This window comes from Arvicola amphibius, chromosome 13, assembly GCF_903992535.2.
Source record: "Arvicola amphibius chromosome 13, mArvAmp1.2, whole genome shotgun sequence".
Taxonomy (NCBI): Eukaryota; Metazoa; Chordata; class Mammalia; order Rodentia; family Cricetidae; genus Arvicola; species Arvicola amphibius.
The window spans coordinates 75,193,741-75,214,048 of NC_052059.1; positions in this window are offsets into that span (position 1 = coordinate 75,193,741).

The window sequence follows — 20,308 nt, forward strand, 5'->3', positions numbered from 1 at the left end:
CTCACAGAAGCTGAATGCAGCAGGGTGGGCAGTGTGAATGGAGCACAAAGCCCCTTGTTGCTCTGAGCACCCGAACTTTCCAGACCTGGGATGCCCTCAATTAGTTCTGACTAATTCTGTGGCAATAGTTGCTCTGTGACCAAAATTGTACACAGACCTTTCAAAACCATTTTAATACTGGGGCCTGAAAGAGAAGGGGCGACAGCGGGGAGGGAAAGGCACACGCTAAGCATGAGTCCCGGGGCTCAGGTTTCATGCACACTTTCAGTAAAAGGGATTCACTGATGTTCCTACTTCTTTACGGCCATCTCTCCATCAGGAGACTAATAGTCCCTTTGTTATATTTGGTCATGATAGTCAAGCATCCCCTGTACACAAAACACGTCATTGGAGGACCATGGTGCAACTTTACATAGAGACACAAGTCAACATTCCCTAACTGGTGGCCTTTCTTCGGGCATAAAAACGCTGTAAGGGCTGCCTCTAACTAAGACTCTCTCAACTGATATACGACCCTCTTTCCTTTCCTAGCCAAGCAACTCACTACCACACTCCCTTCCCACCTGTTGTGGAGCCCACCACAGGGGGTCAATAGCAAAAGGGGGACTCTACAGAGGAGGTCACATCATTTCCCAGTAACTCCTTTGACTCTTTGTCCCTAAAGTATTTTACTTCTCTTGTGTCTGGTTCTATGACTGAATCCTATGCCAAAAAGTACTAGGAAAGCCCAGTTCCATGATCCCCAAATTAACCACCTTGCATCTTGTCCCATGTCTAGAACGCAACAGCAAAGAAACCCTGAATAGAAATGGTCCTCCTTTCTCATCTGGGAAAGGGAAAGAAGCTTCCAAACCCAGGCAGCTTATGCCAAGCTGAAGAGCTCTGTGAAAGAGATGGTGAGAGGCCTGGGAGCATGGGACAGATACTGGTTCTTGGAGGCACAGTCAGTTGCTGGCGTATTGCCCCATTCAAGAACACAAACCTCTTAGGACAGAGACCCTGTCTTACTCACTTTGTCCCCTTTGCCTGGCACAGACCAAGTGTTTAAGGAAGAGAAGCAACAAATGATCTCCAAGGTCCAGGAGTGGCCAGTGGAAGTGGACATAGCCCAGGTTGCACCCATCTTCTGGTGTAAGTTTCCAGTGCTTACTTACCTGGCCAGGGTCTCCTGATGATGACTGTGGGAATGAAAAACCAGGCCCAGGTGGAGAGCGGCTCAGCAAGACTGAGCCTGAGAAAAGTTTATTGTAGCAATCATATACCTTTTTTGTGTGTGTGTGGTTTATCAAGACAGGATTTATTGGGGTAGATTTGGAGCCTGTCCCAGAACTCGTTTCATAGGCCAGACTTGTCTTGAACTCAGATCTGCCTGCCTCTGCCTCCCAAGTGCTGGGATTGAAGGTGAGCGCCACCTCTGCCCAGTGCAATCAAACTTCTTAGACCCTTAGCAGAAACAGAATGCAATGGTAGTTACCAGGATACGATGACATTTGCAAGCTATGCAAGGTACACAAGATTGTCTAAGACTAATTGTTCTGCCAAATTTTACATGCTTCACTGGCTTTTAGGGAACACAGACAAGCTTGTGGGGCAAGACTGAATCCATTCTGCCTGCTTGGGCCCATTTACTTGAGGTCCTGCACCACTGCCCACATCTATAGTAAGGAAATGGGACCTTTCATTGAGAGACAAAAGTAACACAATCTAAAAGCCAAAGAATACAGGTGCCCTTGTATATCCTGTGGGTGTGTCTTCACAGCTGATGCTGGGATTGTAGAGGTTAAGAAAAGCATGGTTTTCTCCTGTCTTTTCCCCACTCCCTAGCTGGCCTGCCACCCAGCTCCCAAATAAATACACAGAGACTTATTCTTACTTATGAATGCCTGATCTTAGCTGGCTTGTTTAACTAGCCAGCTTTTCTTAAATTAACCTGTTTCTCTTCTTCTATATTTTGATGCTGGGCTTCTCACCTTTCTTTACTCTGTATGTCTTTCTTCCCTTCTTACTCTGTGGCTGGTTGTGTGGCTGGGTGGCTGTCCTTGGCATCGTCCTCTCCCCCTTTACTCACTCCAAGCTCTTTTCTTCTCTAGATTTCTCCTCCTATTTATTTTATCTGCTTGGCAGCCCCACCTATCCTTTCTCCTGCATTGCTATTGGCTGTTCAGCTCTTTATTAGACCAATCAGGTGTTGTAGACAGGTGCGGTAGCAAAGCTTTACAGAGTTAAACAAAGGCAACATAAAAGAATGCAACATATATTTACATCATTAAAAATATTTCCCAGTATAAACATAGGTAACACATCTTAAACATTCCACAACACTTTAGCCACTTTCTCTTCTAAACCACAGTGCCAGAGCAGGGGAAACCTGTACTGGTTTCACACCTCTCTCCTACTCTATACCCTTAGGTTTTCATTTATGAAATGACAATAAAGAATAGTTATTTTTCAAAAGTCATTGGGCAACTACAATAACATGTGTGCAACACCTAGTACATGCCAGGCCTTTGAATAGACAAAACCCAGCAGGCGCTAACTAGATGTCATTAGACCCAATAGAGGAAGCAATGTGTGCTCACTGCCCACTGTCCACCCTGACTTCCCTAACGGTACCATTTCCTGCTACCAGGCAAGCAAGATGCAAGCAGACGGGGGCCCCCCACAGGCCAGAAGGCCCAAAGTGTGTCTGCTCCAGTCTGTTCAGTCTGCAGCGCTGTTGCAGAGCTTCGAGTGAACGTGAAACAGTCCTTGTCGGACGTCTGACCCAACTCTGGGGTGTGAAACACATAATGATAACACTAAGAATCAAATGCTGTCCAAGGGCCTAGAAGGGGTTCTGTATGCAATGTCTCACCTAACAAGTGGATTCGGAATAACCATTTTCAATCCTTAAAAAATAGTTTTTCCAATTCCTTTTGATTACTTCAGTAATTAAGACTGACAAGAGATTAAACAAGTAAGGTGTGACTAAATAATCACAGCTGCTATAGAAGTAAGACATACTTATTTTTTAAAAAAATTTTTTTGAATAACTGCAGTTGGGGAGATGTTTCAGCAGTTCAGTGCACTGGTTGCTCTCTCTGAGGATTCAAGTATCTCACAACCATCTGTAACTTCAGCTCTAGGGGATCCAATGCCTTCTTCTGGCCCCTGTGGGCACCCTCATACACACAAGTAAAACACAGAAACACACATGCACATAAATAAAAAATTTAAAAAGTCACTAGTTGAAATTAGAGTAACAACTTGGTGGGGGGGGGGGGAGCTGTAGTTCATGGTAGTCCAGCATTTGTGTGACAGCGTTTGTGCCTGAAGTCCCGGGCTCAGCCCTCCACAAGTACTGACACAGCCTGCGTCTGTCCATCACCACCAGAGAGGTGGCATGAAGAACTCAGAACATAGTGCAAAGAAGCAAAGGGAGCTAGGTGTGTGGAGAGGAGAATCCCGACTCTGGGCTCTTGTCTGCGACTGTGGATAAGGAGTGGGCTGTGGCCAGAAGCTTCGTCTCACCAATCAGGTGATGAGGGAGAAGTCAGGACTTCAGGAGGTGTGTTGAGAAGATCAGACAGGCTTAAAGTGAGGACATGAGAGGAGAGGGAAACATACAGTTCCTCCTTTTGTAAAAATTTTAATCAAAGCTCCTTTTATTATTTGAAGTATCTATAATTGAAAAACAATAAAGCACTTTTTAAAAATTCAAACTAAGAGTGCATTTTTAAAGAGAAAGTTATAAAAAGAAAGCCGACCTTGTTTGAGTGTAATTTAGTGTTTATCAACACTTTAAACTGTGGATATTATCCTAAAATTCTACTTCAGGATATTTAGAGAAATGAGTACCAATATTGTAGCATAGTATCCAGGCATGGTCATTAGCAGGGGAACCACCAACGAGAATATAAATAAAACTATTGGCATAACAGGTCAGCATGAAATAATATTGAACTCCAGATCCTGTGCTTCTACCAAAACTTAGGTGTGCCGCCATGGGAAAACAACAGCAAGTAGCCCTGTCCGTGTCCAGCCACACATGTGAAGCAGAGACTGGTACTATGCAAGAAAAGCAGAAATACCGGGGCTGGGGGAGGTCACACCAAAGTCAATACCTGCCTAAGACAAGGTCAATAGAAGAATCCACAACTACTACTAATACTGAACAGAGGCAAGGAGCGACAGCCATCTGCTCCTGGAGGGAAAGAAAGCATGGGTGTGTGGTGGAGACATAACAAAGCATAGAAGTTAGGGGTGCTTGATGATGGCATAACTTCCCCCGCCCATGCCCTGAGTCTGTCCCCGCACAAGCTAATAGCAGCCTGCTGCTGCTGGACTTTGAAGTCTACTGAGGGAAAGCACACTGGGGAAAGCTTGTCCAGTCCCCACACCAACAGCTGACAGGAGAGGCAGGGCTTATCACGAACATCATTTTCTTCAAACTCTCCAGTCTAAATTGATGACCAACGTTAAATAAAAACCACAACATAATTGACTTTAAAAAGATAACTTGGAGGATGAAAAGACGGCTCAACAATTAAGACCAGACACAGGTTTTTGCAGAGGACAAGAGTTCAGTACCCCACACCCACATCTGGACCACAGCCACCTAGAACTCTAGCTCTAAGGGCACCTTTTACCTCTGGCTTCTGGAGGCACTGCACTCACATGCAGATACCCCTAGGCACATATACACAGTTTCAATAACATTTTAAACATTCACATGGTTACTCTTTTTTAATTTCTAAAATTTATTATGTATACAGTATTCTGTCTGCATTTATGCCTACTCGCCAAAAGAGGGCATCAGATCTCATTGTAGATGATTGTGAGCCACCATGTGGTTGCTAGGAATTGAACTCAGGACCTCTGGAAGAGCAGCCAGGAACCAGTGCTCTTAACTTCTGAACCTCCTCTCCAGCCTCCCATATGGTTACTCTTAACCATAGAAGTTCGTTGAGATGTATGGATGTAGATCTGCTAATCTTGAATATGATGCTTTTATTGGCAAATTCTTTTCAATAAATTTCAATTTTTTTTACTTTTTAAAAGAATAAAATCAAAACAGAATTTAGAAGTGAATGACACCTTGTAACTATCAGACCAGAGATATGAGAAGGCTGGGATGGATGTGTTAAATAATCCACTTGAGCTTAGCATGGTAGTGCATGCCTTTAATCCCAGCACTGGGAGACAGAGGCAGGTGGATCTCTGAGTTCAAGGCTAGCCTGGTCTACGAGTGAGTTCCTGGACAGCCAGGGCTACACAGAGAAACCCTCTCTTTAAAAAATCCACTTGTAGAGGATTAGAAGAAGACATTTCCAGCCAGGGACAGAGAACCAAGCAAAAAATACTGGGTGCCATAAATTTAATGTCTGAGATGAACTGACTTGGCATGCTCCTCAGCAGAGGGCAACCAAACCAAGGAGAGAATCACTGAGCTCAAAAGATTAGACCAATAGGAATTATGTAATTTGATGGGTTGTGGTGTAGCTTGGTGAATGAGTTTAACATTCAAAAGACTGTCCCTAATACACACACAGAAAGAAAAGAAACCTAAATTGATAAACCAAGTAACTCACATAAGAATATCAAAGAGTTGGCTTGACAATGTAAACACCTATTTGAAACAGGGTTTTATTATGCTTCCCTAGCAGACCTGGATCCACCCACCATATAGTACTAGATTGAAGGCCCCTCACCACCCACACCTGACCAGCCTAAAACATTTGGAGTTTCAGAAGGAAAATAGTTTTAAACCCAAACATGCAAAAGAATTTCGTGAGCAAATTTATTTTTAATCAAAGGCAAACCACATGCCCCAGGAGTTCCTGCAACTCAGGAAGATGACCAGATGCTGTCTTTTCCGCAACAAGAAAATTCACCCAAGAGTCTGGGGGAGACTTCAAAAAGGGAACACATTCTCAGAAAAAGAAGGTGAAATTCCTCCTAAAGTCAAAACAGGATTACCAACAACCTACAGTTCCACCCTTCATGATCTAAAAACTAAAACACAGGAAAACAAAAATTCAATCAAGGGTTTGTGCCCTAGCTGGGTGGAATAGCGCATGTCTAGCATGCTTTGAGGAAGACTTGGGTTTAATCCCCAGACTCCTCAAACAATATAATAACAACAAAGAGGGGGACATATCCCACTGACCACTGAGTTGTCTTAAATTTTTGACCCCACCCGAGCCTCAGACCTAATCTTACTCTCTGGGATACCCTGAAGCTACAAAATAGATACGGCTCTTCCTGTCTACTCCAGCTCTCTTGGTCTACCCTTGTCCTTCCTGTCCACCCTAGTCCTCCCTGTCCACCTCAGTCCTCCCCGTCTACCCCAGTCCTCCTTGTCCACCCTGTCACTCCTTGACCTGCAGCCTCCCTCTCCATTCCTGCCCGCAGACCCTTCTAATACTTCTCACCCCAATTCTCTCAGCTAGGTAGCTTCAGTTCTGCCCACCAGGAACAAGGACTATATCGCTTGGGGCATGCTTTAGTCTGGACTCATCATTTCTTCTTGCAGGGGCTGGGAGCCAGTCATTGTGAGCAAATGTCCACATAAGCCACTACCCAAAGGTGTGATGAAAAGAGACTTTCTTGCCAGGGTAAACTTTACATAGTGAGCAAGAATCCTCTAGTACTTTTTGAATCCTTACTTTACTCCAGAATCTTGACTCTGGTTCCCAAGCTACAATAAGTTAAAGAACCCCTCCTGTGATGACAAGTGGTCAGTATAAGGCCCCTATAATATAGCTATTTAGGAATTGAGGGTTTTTTAAGTTAATATATAAGGTAACATATTTCATTATGACATTTTCTCAATATATATGTATACATGTATATAAATTTAGATAACATAATGGTACCTTGTTCTTATACATACCTACAACTCATTCGTAGGGTAACAAAGGCCAATCAAGGAAAATCAGCCAATCCCTGAGCATACTGACTCTGAACCCAAAGCCATTGAAAGAAGCACACCTAAGATTTGAAACCTGAGCCAGTGAAACACTTTATCCCTGTGAACCCAGAAACCAAAGAAACATACCCTGACTCTGGAAACCGTTCCAAAGAAACACACTTTGTCCCTAGAATCAGAGCCAGTGAAAGAAATATGTCCTGGCTCTAAAATTAAAGCCAACGGCTAAAAATAACCAGTAATAAAATAACCAAGTAATCCCTGAGCACACTGACACTGAACCCTGAGTCAGTGAAAGGAAACACCCAGACTCTGACACCTGAGCCAATGAAAGGAACACTTTACCCTGTAAACCCAGAACCAAAGAAACACACCCCTGACTCTGAAACCAGTTCCAAAGAAACATATTGTTTCTAGAATCAGAGCCAGTGAAAGCAATATGCCTTGACCCTAAAATCAGAGCCAAAAGGTTAAAAGAATCAGTGAAAGAATCCATAGTTTGACCCTGAAATCAGAGCCATCTTTTGCCCCTGACCAACTAAAACTAACCTGTCCCTGAGCAGAAAAACTAACTAATCCCTGAGCAGAAAAACTTCTCCCTGGGAAAACTCAAGAAGTCCTATATAAGCCCCTCTGCCTGTTCAGTTGCTGGCTGTCCTTTCCCATTTCTGCAGAGGCAGCCTCTCTCCCCCCTCTCCTCTCTTTTTCTTCTCTCCTCCCCCCCTCTCTCTCAAGAGTGTCCCCTTTTAGCAATGTGATAGCAGAAGAGTAACACCTTGGGCCACCTAGGATGTTCCCTTAGGCAAACAGAGCCAGAGCTCAGCTGTAGCAACTCTCTAGGAGAGAAGCAGCATTATATACCCCTGAGGGGGAAACCATTCCCCTTCCCCCACTGAACCCCAGCTTCAGGTAGCCTGGCTTCCCAACAAGTCAGGACACCTTTCCCTCCAGGGCTGAGCTGTCTTATCACAGCTCTACCCTCCAGAAGCTGTCTTATTGAGGCTCTAGGTATAGCTTGGCTTCCCGATAGTTTAGGATTGTCTTTGCAGCTCCAGAGCTGTAACACGAACACTTGCTTGAAGGGGAATCTCTGTCAGTCAATGATCTTGAAGAGGTTGGATCAGGTTAAGGCATGACTTTTTGGGTACCTGGAGGGAAAACCGCCTCTCTCTCTCTCTCTGTGTGGTTCCTGTCCTACACAGCTGAGATTGGACTTCTTGTTCTTGTTTCGTGAGTTACCCCTTATAATAAAGAAAATATAAATTGGTATATCTTGGAGTTAGCCTGGGATTCTTTGACCCAGGATAATTCTATACCCATTATCCTTTCTCCTTCTGCTTCCTGATCCCTTAATTCCCTACCATCAGTGCCCTGTTTGCTTTCATGTCACACATACATATATATCCAGAATCTTGACTCTGGTTCCCAAGCTACAATAAGTTAAAGAACCCCCTTTATATGTGTTTATATTTTATTTATATGTGTTGTGTGTGCAAATATATATACACATCCCATACACACAGATTGTGTATTATAAGAGAAAACATTGTCTTTCTGAGGCTGGCTTATTTCACTTAACATGATGACTCCAGTTTCATCCATTGTCCTGAAAATGTCATAATTGCATTCTCCTTATGGCTGAATAAAATCCCATTCTTGTATGCCACAAAGGCATTTTATTTTTGTGAGTACAGGGCACAGAATGGACTAGATAGCTACTGCTCTGTCTGACTTCTTTCAAAAGGATGCTACCTCATTCTCTCATTGTGGCAACTTAAAAACACTAAGTCTACAAAAATAAAATAAAATCACCCTTCACATCACCACCTAACTTTGACTGGACACCACTCTCCTTCAGCCTTTCAGTCTGTTCTTGTACTGTGTTCTGGTGGCTGCCAGGTGGGGGGGATGATCAGCTCAGGACTCTCAGAGCTCATTGTCCTGGTGCATGATCAGGGTCTCTCCTGTGAATGCTGCAACCAGCTAATAACTAGTTCATTCCACTGTTTTGACTTTGAATAAAAGGAAATTTACATGGGTGCATATTTATTTATTGCGGCACCAGTCTCAGCAGCGAAAGATGCTACAACATCGCCTGTTGACAGATGGATGGGTAATGTGGGCTATACCCACTCAATGATTCCATGACTAGTCAACCCTTAAAAATGAGGGTACAAGTTCAACAGTGCAGATGAACTTATAAAATCTGAAAGAAGCCAGACAAACAAATGCATATGGTTCCATTATATAAAGTACCCAAAACAGGAAAACCCATAGAACCTGAAGATTCATGGTTTCTAGGGCCTGGGGCAGCAGGTTGGAGGATGGGGACCAGCTGGGGTGGAGAGACGAAGTGTTTGAAACTAGACCAGAGGTGATGGGCACTGTGACTGTACACAATGTGCCTGAGCTGTGACTTTGAGGTAACTTAATTTCATGTCATGTGAGCTTTACCTCAGTGGAGGAGAGAACAAGCATGTTAGGGCAAAAGCCACTAGTGACTCCCTGCTTTAGGAGCCACCAGGCACGGGCTTTTAAGCTAAACAATGGAATTCTATGGGAATGCACAGCCACGCTGTCATCCGGGGTAGTTTAACAAACGGTGGTCAGTTTTAAAATGCTTCCAAACGAAACCAACCTAACAGCAAAATTTACTTAGGTGATTTTTCTAAAGATTTTTATATTTTTAATTATGTGTGCTTGTATGTGAGTGCAGGTGCCCACGGATGCCTAAAATGGTATCAGATCTGCTGGAGCTGGTGTTACAGGCAGCCAGGAGTCACCTAACATGGGTGCTGGGAATCAAACTTGGGTCCTCTGAAAGAGACCAGTATGTGCTCCTAACCTCTGGGCCTTTCCAATGGACTAAAGGTGGGCAAAGCCATTACCCAAGACCTCCACTGTAAGGAAGCCTGAAGAAAATTGTCCAGCTAGGAGGAATGAAACATCACATGGGGCATTGGGATCTGCATGAGAGAAACAGGTGTACGAGGAGAGGAACAATGAGTGCATTTCTCCAAGTCGTTGGCTCATACACCTGAGCAAGCCATTTGCTTACCCACAGCCACTGCAGCACTGTGGCTGCTGACTGATTCTAAACCACACTATTCAGACCCGGTTCCCCCAAGTTCCCTCTTATCTAACCTCTGTCTCTAACCTACTGAGACACAAAGCTTTGCCACAGTGATACTCTCTGACTAGCAGTGAGTTCACATAAACTGAGTTTTTACCCTTTAAAAAAAGAGCAAGTACAGTGTACACAGTACATGCCTGTATTTGTATAGAAAGATGATATTTCTACCTACACTGAGAAAGTTCTAGGCAGGTTCCTACAACAATCCTACTTGGAAAGAAGAATGCTTGCTGAAAGGTTCTGGAACAGCAGGGGACTTTTCTTCCCTTAGGTTCTTTCTTCTTAATGTTGTCTGAGTCCCTCACAACAGGTGTGTAAATTACCTTTATAGTCTAAAATTCCCATTTCAAAAAAAAAAAACAGACAAATACAGCTCAGGCTATGCTTCCATGAGTCCAGAGAGAAATGTTTTGACACAAACTGTCTCCTGGGTCAGAAATTATTCCTTTGCTAGGCTGGACAGAATAGTCTGGGTAGAGAAATGTTTTATACAATGCACAACATTCTTGTCTTAGTCATTAGAGAAAGTCAAGAATCATAATTCTATTCAGCTTTGATCTAATGGGCTTACCCACCGGAGCAGAAGTTCCACTGTGCTGCATGAAGGTTATGGAAAGAGACTTTTACAGAAGCAGTGAGGAGTTAATGGTGGGTCTTGGGTGTTCTGGAGCAGAGTGTGGGGACACTGGACCTAGTTGGGGTGCAGAGGCAGACACTGAGCTTCCAGTGTAACTGCACACTGAGAATGTTGCTGACTCAACCCTGAGCAACTGTCCCCAGAAACCTTCTGGAGACAGGCCAAGGCCGCGCCGAGCATCACCCCCTTCCCTCTGAATGTCAATGACTCACACAGAGACCAAGCAGCCTGAGCTGGAAGCAGTCCGAGGGCACCTCGCAAGTGTTCCTCAGTGAACTCCCCAAACAAGGTGGATGCTCTCCTTGGGAGCTTTTCTGGGCCTTTTCCACAGTCAAAGAAAGCACTCCTTGCTTTGTCTTTGCAGATGGGATCCCTTAGCCCATGCCGCAAGTGGTTCCCTCCCACTCACAGGAAGGACCCCTTAATACTGACTCTCTCAGGATCCAGGCATCAGGGGGAAATTCTGGCACCACCATCCAAGCAGCAAATGTAGTTGGTCCCCATGTAGCCATGCCCTGGGCACAGCTAGAGCCCCCTCAAACTTCCCAGGCTGGCTTCCAGAGCTCCTGAGGAAGCTACAGTGTGGCTCTGTGGGTCTTTCAGGCAGGAAGCGTTGGGAGAGAAGCTCACCAGTAGCCCTTTCTGTCATAATTTTTCCTGCTATTTGATGACTTCATTGAGATGAAGATTAAATTTAGAATTTAAGATGATGTTTTAGTTGTACCAGGTATGATGTTAGGCGGCCATCTTAGGACATGGTCTTGATCTCTTCCCAGCAGGGCTATTCTCAGCCCACTCAAACCCACATTCCCAGGGGCCAATGCTGGAAGAACTGGAATGGTTTGTGTTTCTGCACTGAATGGCCAGGATGAGATGACAGCAAGACTGTGAAGCACAAGGAAAAAGTGCAGTGCCACGTATACCAGCAAAGAGTTGCCTACTTGAAAATAGTGAGGGTCATTTCTGATTCCTCTAGAGTAGTCCCATGTGGAACTGGACTGGAGTTGGGGTGGGGCTCTGGTGGGCCTGTGGATATTTGTAGTGTTTATCTTATCTTCCTAAACTGTGTTGAGGCAGTTCATGGTTTGTGGCAGGGTTGGATTACTTGGGGGTTCAGCTGTGCTCTGAGCATAGTCTCACAGTGCACTTTGTGTTTGATTTAAAGCCACTGGGCCTTCTGCATACAAAATTAGTCCACAGATCCAGGGGCATTTCTGGAGATTCCCTGGTGTTCCTTATTTGTTCAAAGATACCTCAGCCTTGTTTTTCCTGGGGAAATAATTGAGCCTCTTACATCCCTGGCACAAATGTTAAGCAGTAGATGGATTTATAGATTTCAACCGTCATGCCTTAGGCTAGTAATATGACCAAAGATGAATCAGAGCCGCATTCCTGGCTCACCACCAACCATGAACAGCAAACCCTAACTCTTCCTTGCAAATAGGATGGTGTTCTTGATGGCTCAGAGCCCCCAACAAGATTACAAAGTGCACCACAGTGCCTTACATGCTGAGCCACTCCAGTTCGCCTCCTCGGTTCTTCTGTGGTACCAAAGCTCCTTTAGCTTATCACCTCCCTGAGTAACCTTTCTCTGCTGTGGTACTCAGCTGTGAGGCCTAGGTCTCAACCCAAGGGAAGCTTGCCTCCCAGGAAGAATTATACTGATCTCTCTCCATGAGTTCAGAGCTTTGTCCAAGACTTTTGACTGACATACAAGGTGATGTTGCCTTCTCATCTCACATAGAGGCATGTAAGAGAGGCTTTTTTCTCCAGACATTTCCTATAGTCAAAGGTCTTGTTGTAGGATTAAATCTACACCTAGAAGTAGCATGGTGTTGGAATACTGGAACTTTGTTGATAGTTTGAAAAGAATATCTATCTACACAGCCAGAAAACATGTCTGTGTAAAATAGCTAGTTACCTTGGCACTACAGAGTCTAACATAGACTTCTAGAATTAAGCATATGAGAAGGTTCTTTTAGGACTCTAGTTCAATGACAGCCAGCAGTACCCACTGTGGAAACAAGTACTGTTGGGGGTTGATACTGGAGAGAGACAGGACTAGGAGAGGGTATCAGCCCCAGCAAGCTGCCCAAAGCCGAGTGCCTGTCGTAAGATAGTTTAACTCTCGTTGGTGTCCTGACTGCATCGTTGTCCCAACTGGGATTGCCTCTCACTCTGCAGAATGTGGAATGCACCAACATTACCAGCACATTGTGTCTCAGTGCAGTACCACACCAACTCCCTAATGGCATCCCTGCCTCCTCCATGTTGCAAGCAGCATTACTGGAGCTGCTAACCCCTGGCCTCTGGACCATGATGTTAGCCAGACAGCACAGGAACTGCCTTGACAGGCAGAGCTGTGGTGCCTGGGTAATGGGAGTGCAAAGGTGGCTGCAAAGGCAACTAGCCCTGTCCTAAGGACCACTCATACGTATGCTTCAGAGTCAATGTCCCTCAATGAGACTGAGTTTAAGGACAGGTCCTTTGGTCCTGATGAATAGCTCCTTTGCTGTGACTTCCTTTTGTAGTGGCCACTGGGGATCAGTATAGCTGGCCTGTTCTGAAGATGCTGGAACCCCTCTAGGCCACTGTCATTCAAGGATAGCCACTACCTAGCAGCCCTGACAGGCATCCTAGGAGAGCAGTGAAGCCCCTGGCCCTGCTACTATCTGTATGACATGAGGCAAGTTCCTCAACCTCTTTGCACCTCAGTTTCTCTTATCCTTGAGAAAGACAACAAAACCTACAGGGTTGGAATGATTGTTGAGACAATGGGGTGGGAGGTGGCACTTGACACATAATAAAGGCCACATGGCTTTTAAGATGTTAAGATTACCACTTCCTCAGAACATCAGAACATGGAGTTCTCTGTCTCCTGCAGTTTGTCCTTGCCTGTGCTGTATAACTTCCTCCAAATTTGGGTTCAAACCCTATGAGACAGAGGGGCTCCCCTGTCCTAACCTCATCTCTCTTACACTTCATCTGGTGTTGAAGTGTTGAAAAGGAATGCAGGACACTGAATGCAACCTCTCTCCAGAGGCTGTTTCTCAGGACACGGTGCCAGCAAAGGCCTGGAACGTCCCTGTCAAAGGAAAGCAGACCTCCTGAGAGCACATAAGGCTAGTAGACAATGCCTCTGGGGGTGTTCTTTTGAGCCCACTAGGCCACCAGGTCTATAGAGCCAGAAACTGGGCCTTGGGATCTTGTTCACAGACAGTCACTGGGATATCACTTGTTCAGTACAAGATGGTCTGTGATTACTTGAGCATAGGTTTTAATGTAATAAGCAGCCATGTATGTATGTCCTCTGGTGTTCTTCTTGGAAGTCCAGGACCATGGCTGGACACTCACCCACTTCCCCTCTGGAACCCAGTCATGAATCACAAGGTCAAAAGAGACCTAGTAAAGGCCCCCACAGCCAACAATAAGGAGCCCCTGACCTAACTTAGGCCTTCTCCCACAGCCCTGCTGCTGAGGGACGGCCGTGAACTCAAGGCCTCCATCTCCGCACTGGCTGATTTTTTCAGATGTTCTGCTCTTGAGGTGGAACTTGGTAAGCTCCACTCTTGTCTGCAGTTTGCCCAGCTCTGAGAGGACTTGGCCTGGCCAGCCACTCACTTGTTGGTACTTACTGGACACACTGTCCGGCTAGACTTCATATTTTTCTCCAGCTTGGTCACTAGTTCAGCCAGCTCCAACCACAACAGTTTCCACCTCCAACTCCAACATGTTGTTTTGGCTGGGGTCTTACTCACCCTCCTGGCTAACCAGAGGAAGGCGGCTGAGACATCAGACGGCAGCTGAGATGGACAGGCATCTACCGAAAGGGTAGCTGTAGCTGACCCTGTGGCCATCTGCAATACTCTTGTTACACACACTGGCCAGGTTGTACTCAGAGCTGGCCAGAACTAGGTCCTGCAGGGCTTCCTTCAGCTCCTTATACAATGTCTTGCAATATTTTCAAAGGGTTTCCAAAGCGTTTCCTGCTCACTCTTCCCAGGCCCTCCGGTCACTGTCTTTGATCTCCACCTTCAGCTGTTAGCCTGTCCAGCAAGAGGATGACCCAGTCACATTGGTCTTTTATGAAATTATGCTTACTGTACTTGTGTGTATCTGGCTCCCCATGGTAATTTTATGACTCCCCAAGTAGTTTTTACTTACTTGGTCTTCTGCAGAAACCCCACTTGTGCTTCAAGTTCTAGCTTAAATGGCATCTGTTCCTGGGAGTCCTCTTCATATCCCGAGTGCCTGGAGCATCCAATCTCAGCCTTGGCTGAGGTCATGGATGTCATTTTGCTTTACCTTGTCATCATACATCTTGATCTTTGGCCCAGGACCCCGCATGGACTTACTGGGATCTCTCTTCAACTTCTGTGTTTAGGGACCTAAGACACTGGCACAGTAGGTACTCAGAAAATATACAGAAAACAAATGTACTTCCAACATGTTTCTCTCTAATGGGATCTCTTCAAAGAGGTTTGTCCTTGACTTGGACACAGAGCACACTCAGCATGTTTAGACAGGAAAAACAATGGGAAACCCTAAAGCCAAGAGGCCAGGCAAGTTTCAACTAGGGGGCAGAAGGGAGGAACTATGGTCATACCTCCTTACCTGGACACATGGCCAATTGTGATATTTCAATAGACACAGGGCCCACAGCTACCTAAGTGCATCTGTATCACATGCTGTCATGACTGACCACAACCATGTCACCATCCTGAAAGGCCCAGTCCTTGCGCTCCACTGCATTCATCTGCAGGTATGTTGGGGATTTCCTTCAGTTCCCAGAACAGTACCTTGCATTGCTATATTATCAAGTTCTGGATTCCTTTATTGGTCCTCTTAAGGTCCATTGTCACATTATCATTGATCTCCACCTCTGTCTGCAGCTTTGTCTGGCTGAAGGATAACCTGGTGAGGTGACTCTAGTTTGTTCTGAGCTTGCATTTGATGACTACACATGTGCCCATACCTCTCTGTAGTTCTCTGCCTGTGCTGATATTTGGACGTCCTGAAGTTTGGTCCCCAGATCCTTCAGTTCTGACTGTAGTAGCTCCAGCCCACACAATAGGTCATTATTTCTTGTTCTGCAGGTGGTTTGACTCTAAACTGGATGAGGAAGTGGCCTGGAACATGTACAAAATGAGGATCTGCCTGTCCTTTATGGAAGGAGCTGCTGCTTCCTATCAGAAACTGGCTGTAGTGATGCTCACCTGTGGTCCTAGCTACGCTGGGAGTCTGAGGCAGGAAGATTGCCTGAGCTCAAGAATTTGAATCTAGCCTGGGAGACATAGTGAGACTTTGTCTCAAAACACACACAGACACACACTCACACACACACACACACATACACACACAAATTTAAAAAACAAGTCATACAGGTACCATTGTCTGCTATAGGCCTTCACGCATTGAGAACTATGAAAAGATGTTTCAGGGCTGTGGGTGTGCATCAGCAATAGAAATAGACTCTCACTTCCTTCATAGGCTGTTCTGCTCTTCCTAATTTTTAATAGCATTCACTGAGGCGGTAATCTCACTCAGCACTTATCAGGGAAAATGTTCATGCGGTACAAGGCCCATGACTTGTGCTCAAGATTCCCTATCTACATGTGGCAGGCAGCTTGCTCTATCTTAACATAATACCTTGCACTGTGGTTGGAGGATTTCCAGAAACTTCCATTAGTTATCCTTGGTCCTGTGAAAAATAATCCCTTTTTAGCAGCATCTGCTCCATTCTCCAGATTTACTGTCCAACCCCCTCATTTTGCAGACAGTGATAGTATATATCCTTATACCTGGGCAACTGGCCAGGGTCTTGAAATCTTTTGTTCAGTTCTTCCAGCCCTGGGGCTTCAGACACCTGGGCCACATGCAAGATGTAGAGTGCCACAGCATTTCCCCAAATGTGTGCTTGACAACACTGATCCTGCATGGGGTCCAGCACCAAAAATGGTAGTGTTCCCCAAGCACCTATGTTTGGGAAATTGAATCCTGGCTCTTTTGGGAAGTCAGCTACACAACACTCCAGTGAAGGCTCTGAAAAGGGTTCAAGCTATCGATTCCCCAAACCTACTCCTACCTTGCAAATGTTTCTCAGAGGGAAGCTGATAACTTTCCAGGAGGAGAGCCAGGGCTATGTAGAAATTCAGTGTTCGAAAGAGAGCCTGAGGATGGGTGGCATCATATCTCTAAATGCAATGTTCTGAATAAACATGAAATTCCAGGTGATGCGCTACTCCACCATTTAACTGTCCCAACTACTAGGTGGACTTCTACCAGAGAAGGAAAGGTTTTGGGGGAGATCTAAGAGATTGGATGCTCAGAACACACAGAATGAGTTCAGCTTAGTATACAATGACATAAAGACCAGATGGATTAAGCACCAAACAAAATGTCTCTGGGGCAGAAGTTCTTGGTGACTGAAGTAGCATAACTGTGTTTTCCCCCTGGCTGTGACTGAGAGCCTTGGAGATGATCGGAAGCCAGAAAGGATAAGGTCCTGGGGCAAAGAAGACCTATTAGGCTTCCTCCTTCTTCTTCCTTCTCCCAGTCTGAACTCTTGCCTCCTCTGAAAGAGTACACAGCAATGCTCCATTCTCTTCTGCAGAGTCAACATCTCTGTCTGCTTCAGCAGGCTCTGACTCTTCCCCCAGCTGCTCCAGGAAACTCGGATCCCAGGTGTACATAGTGACTGACCTTCCTGGTACACTTCTCCCACCGGGCTACCCCCCAGCTTGCCCACTGTGGTGTCATACAGCTTGCTGAGGTTGTCTGATGATCCATTATGCTTCAACCTCTGGGAACAGGCGGGACTCATACTCAAGAATCAAGATAGGCAGGATAGACTTTCTCCACCTAGCCTCCATATCTAGGAATAGGACTGATGATAAGACCCTCGGAGCGGGTAAGGGGTTATGAAGTCTGATTTATAGGCCTGACCATTATTTTGGAATGACTCATGAATGGGGATTCCTTCTCAGATATTTACTGCAAATTATAAGGACAATCCTTAAGTACTGCAAGAATGTGCCATGCAGAGAAAGGCCATGGCTGGCTGCAAACTCATTATGGTTAGAAAGGCCTACAGCATCCTCCTGACTGGTATCTGGAAACCCAGGGTCAATGGTTCTGTCTTTACCTGAGTGATAAGCCAGGCCTAGACTACACAATATGGCTACTGCTGAACACCTGCTTTCTTCTGGGTGTCTGGAACTTCTGTCCCTGCTAGCCAGCAGGTACCTATTGCTACTTCTACACATGGCCTACCTTCCCACTGAAAAAGACATATTCCATGAGATATAAAAGTGATATGCTAAGCAAGACCCCCACTGGATGCTGGGAGGGCCCAAACTATAGACACCAGGGTCCTATTTACAATGTAAATAGTGCTTTCCAGACATTGCTACTTCTACCTCCAAGACCCTACCACCAATCCAGATGTGCTGTTATCAGTTTCCCCAGCCACAGGTACTCATGCACACTGGACTATCCCTTGGGGTAGATTCAGGTTAACAGCAATTCTGGGCAATGCTGAGGTTGCGATCTGAGGGTGGTGACGTGAGGACGGACGTGGGTGCTTACGGTCACGGGTGACAGAAGTTCCACATTTGGGATGTGATGGGCAGGGGAGCACTACTGAATCTGCCTGAGGGGAGCTCGTCACATGGCTTGGACTCTTGACACTGGGCTCCATATTGTCTCACTTCCTCAAAGCAAACATTCACCCACCAACTGAGATGACTGGAAACTGTGCCCAGGGGACCCGAGAGGCCAAGGCTCTGGAGGGGGTGCCTGGTTCTTACCATTGTTGTAGCCCAAGACAGTCATAGGGTTGGTTATCTTGGCAGTAAGATGATTTTAATGAGATCATGCCAGGAATGTTCCAGAACAGGACTATATTCCTCACTTCCACACTAAAAGCTTGATAACCTCAATGATGCAGACAACTGCTTTCCTTTCCCCAGCCCATGCAGAGTTCCCTCAGGGCCTGAGTGTCCTGAGGCATTCATTTTCTTGGAGTAAGCAGCCAGAGGCCACTCAGAATGACCAAAAAACCCAGGGACTGGGATAAAAAGTATGTCCCAGGGTCATTTAGAACAGTACAACAGTCATTACAGCAGCTTCAGGTAAAAAGCAGTGGCTTTGAGCACACTTTAGATAGGACAGATCTGACTTCTGGGTGAGTGGGTGGGAGGAGGCTGAGCCCCAGGAAGGAGAGGACATTGGTATGTGGGAGCCTGTGGAAGTTACCAAGGTAGGTGCTGAACGACAGTGAGTTGGAGTGGTGGTGGGCTCTCAGAGCAGTCACTTAAGGCCCTGTGAGGCCCAGGCTGCCGGGTTCTTGGCACTGGACATTGGAGGAGAGCTAGAGAGGCGACGAGCCCAGAAGGAGGGCCAAGACAAGATATAGACACTGGAGAGAAATACATTGAACCTAGGCTTTCCTGATTCTAGGTTAGCAGGCTGACCCTAGCCACTTATTAGAAGAGCCATCTAAAAGGACCTTTGAGCAGTAAAAGGGCCACACACAAGATCACAATCATATTGAGGCCCTGGGGCCCTAGGAGGAGAGAAAGGAAAAATGGTGACCCGTCCCTTTTCTCTGTTTCCTTATTGTTGTTTCCTATAATAAGTTTCATTTCCCCAGAAATAAGTGTCCGTCTCATCATTACACCAATAAGGAAAGGGAAAATGTAGGGGTTGGAAGTTGCTAATCTAACCCAACCAATCAGCAGTTGCTTATAAAACCATGCTCTAAGACAGGGGATCCTGTAACTTTTCCATGTTCATGGGTAAAAGTGGGAGACCTAATCCCTGCATCAGAGGTGACACACAAGCTTCTTAGGACCAAAAAAAGAGGAAGAAAATCCAATAAAAGGATAGCCCCTGTCCCAACCGTATAAAGCAGTGGTCTGGCTCTGGGAACCCCTCCTTAGCTTGGAGGAGTCTGTAGCACCTGCTGGTGACTTGACTTTCGCTTTGCCCTCAATGTTCTCCCAACTTTTAATTCATTAACTGATGAAGCATAAGAACACAATGACTAGCCAGTGTCATCTTGACACTCAGCATGGGACCCAAGATGTTTATCTTGGACACCAAGGTCAGTAATGAGTGAGCCTTCCTGACATGGAATCAGGAGAAACAACCAGGACTGCCTTGCATTCTCTTTGGGGTCCAGATCTGGAGAGAAAAACTGATTAGCACAACAGAACTCATGGGAACTGGATTCTCTATCTCTTTCCCTCTCATAATGAGCTACAGGGGGTTGAAAGGCTACCAACTTACCTTTTATACTCATCCACATTTCTGAAATGAGTCTCAGCTGAACTCCCAAGCAGATTTTTCTTTCTTATGATCTTAAATATTAAATTTCTTCTAATGACTGTGTCCTCAGGAGGCCAACTCTAGAGATTTGAAAGATTCTCTGCTCTCCTTGTCCTTCCTTTCTGTAGAGTCAATCCTGGTACCAGAAGGGACACATGGTTATCCTAATGTGAACCACTTCTTTCCCTTTCTGAGGCATCTGCTGATTCACTTGTCCACAATTTGTAACATCCTTGCACTCTACCCAGAGGTGCGGCCATCCTCACTCTACACTCTTAACCCTGAGTTCTCTCAAAAG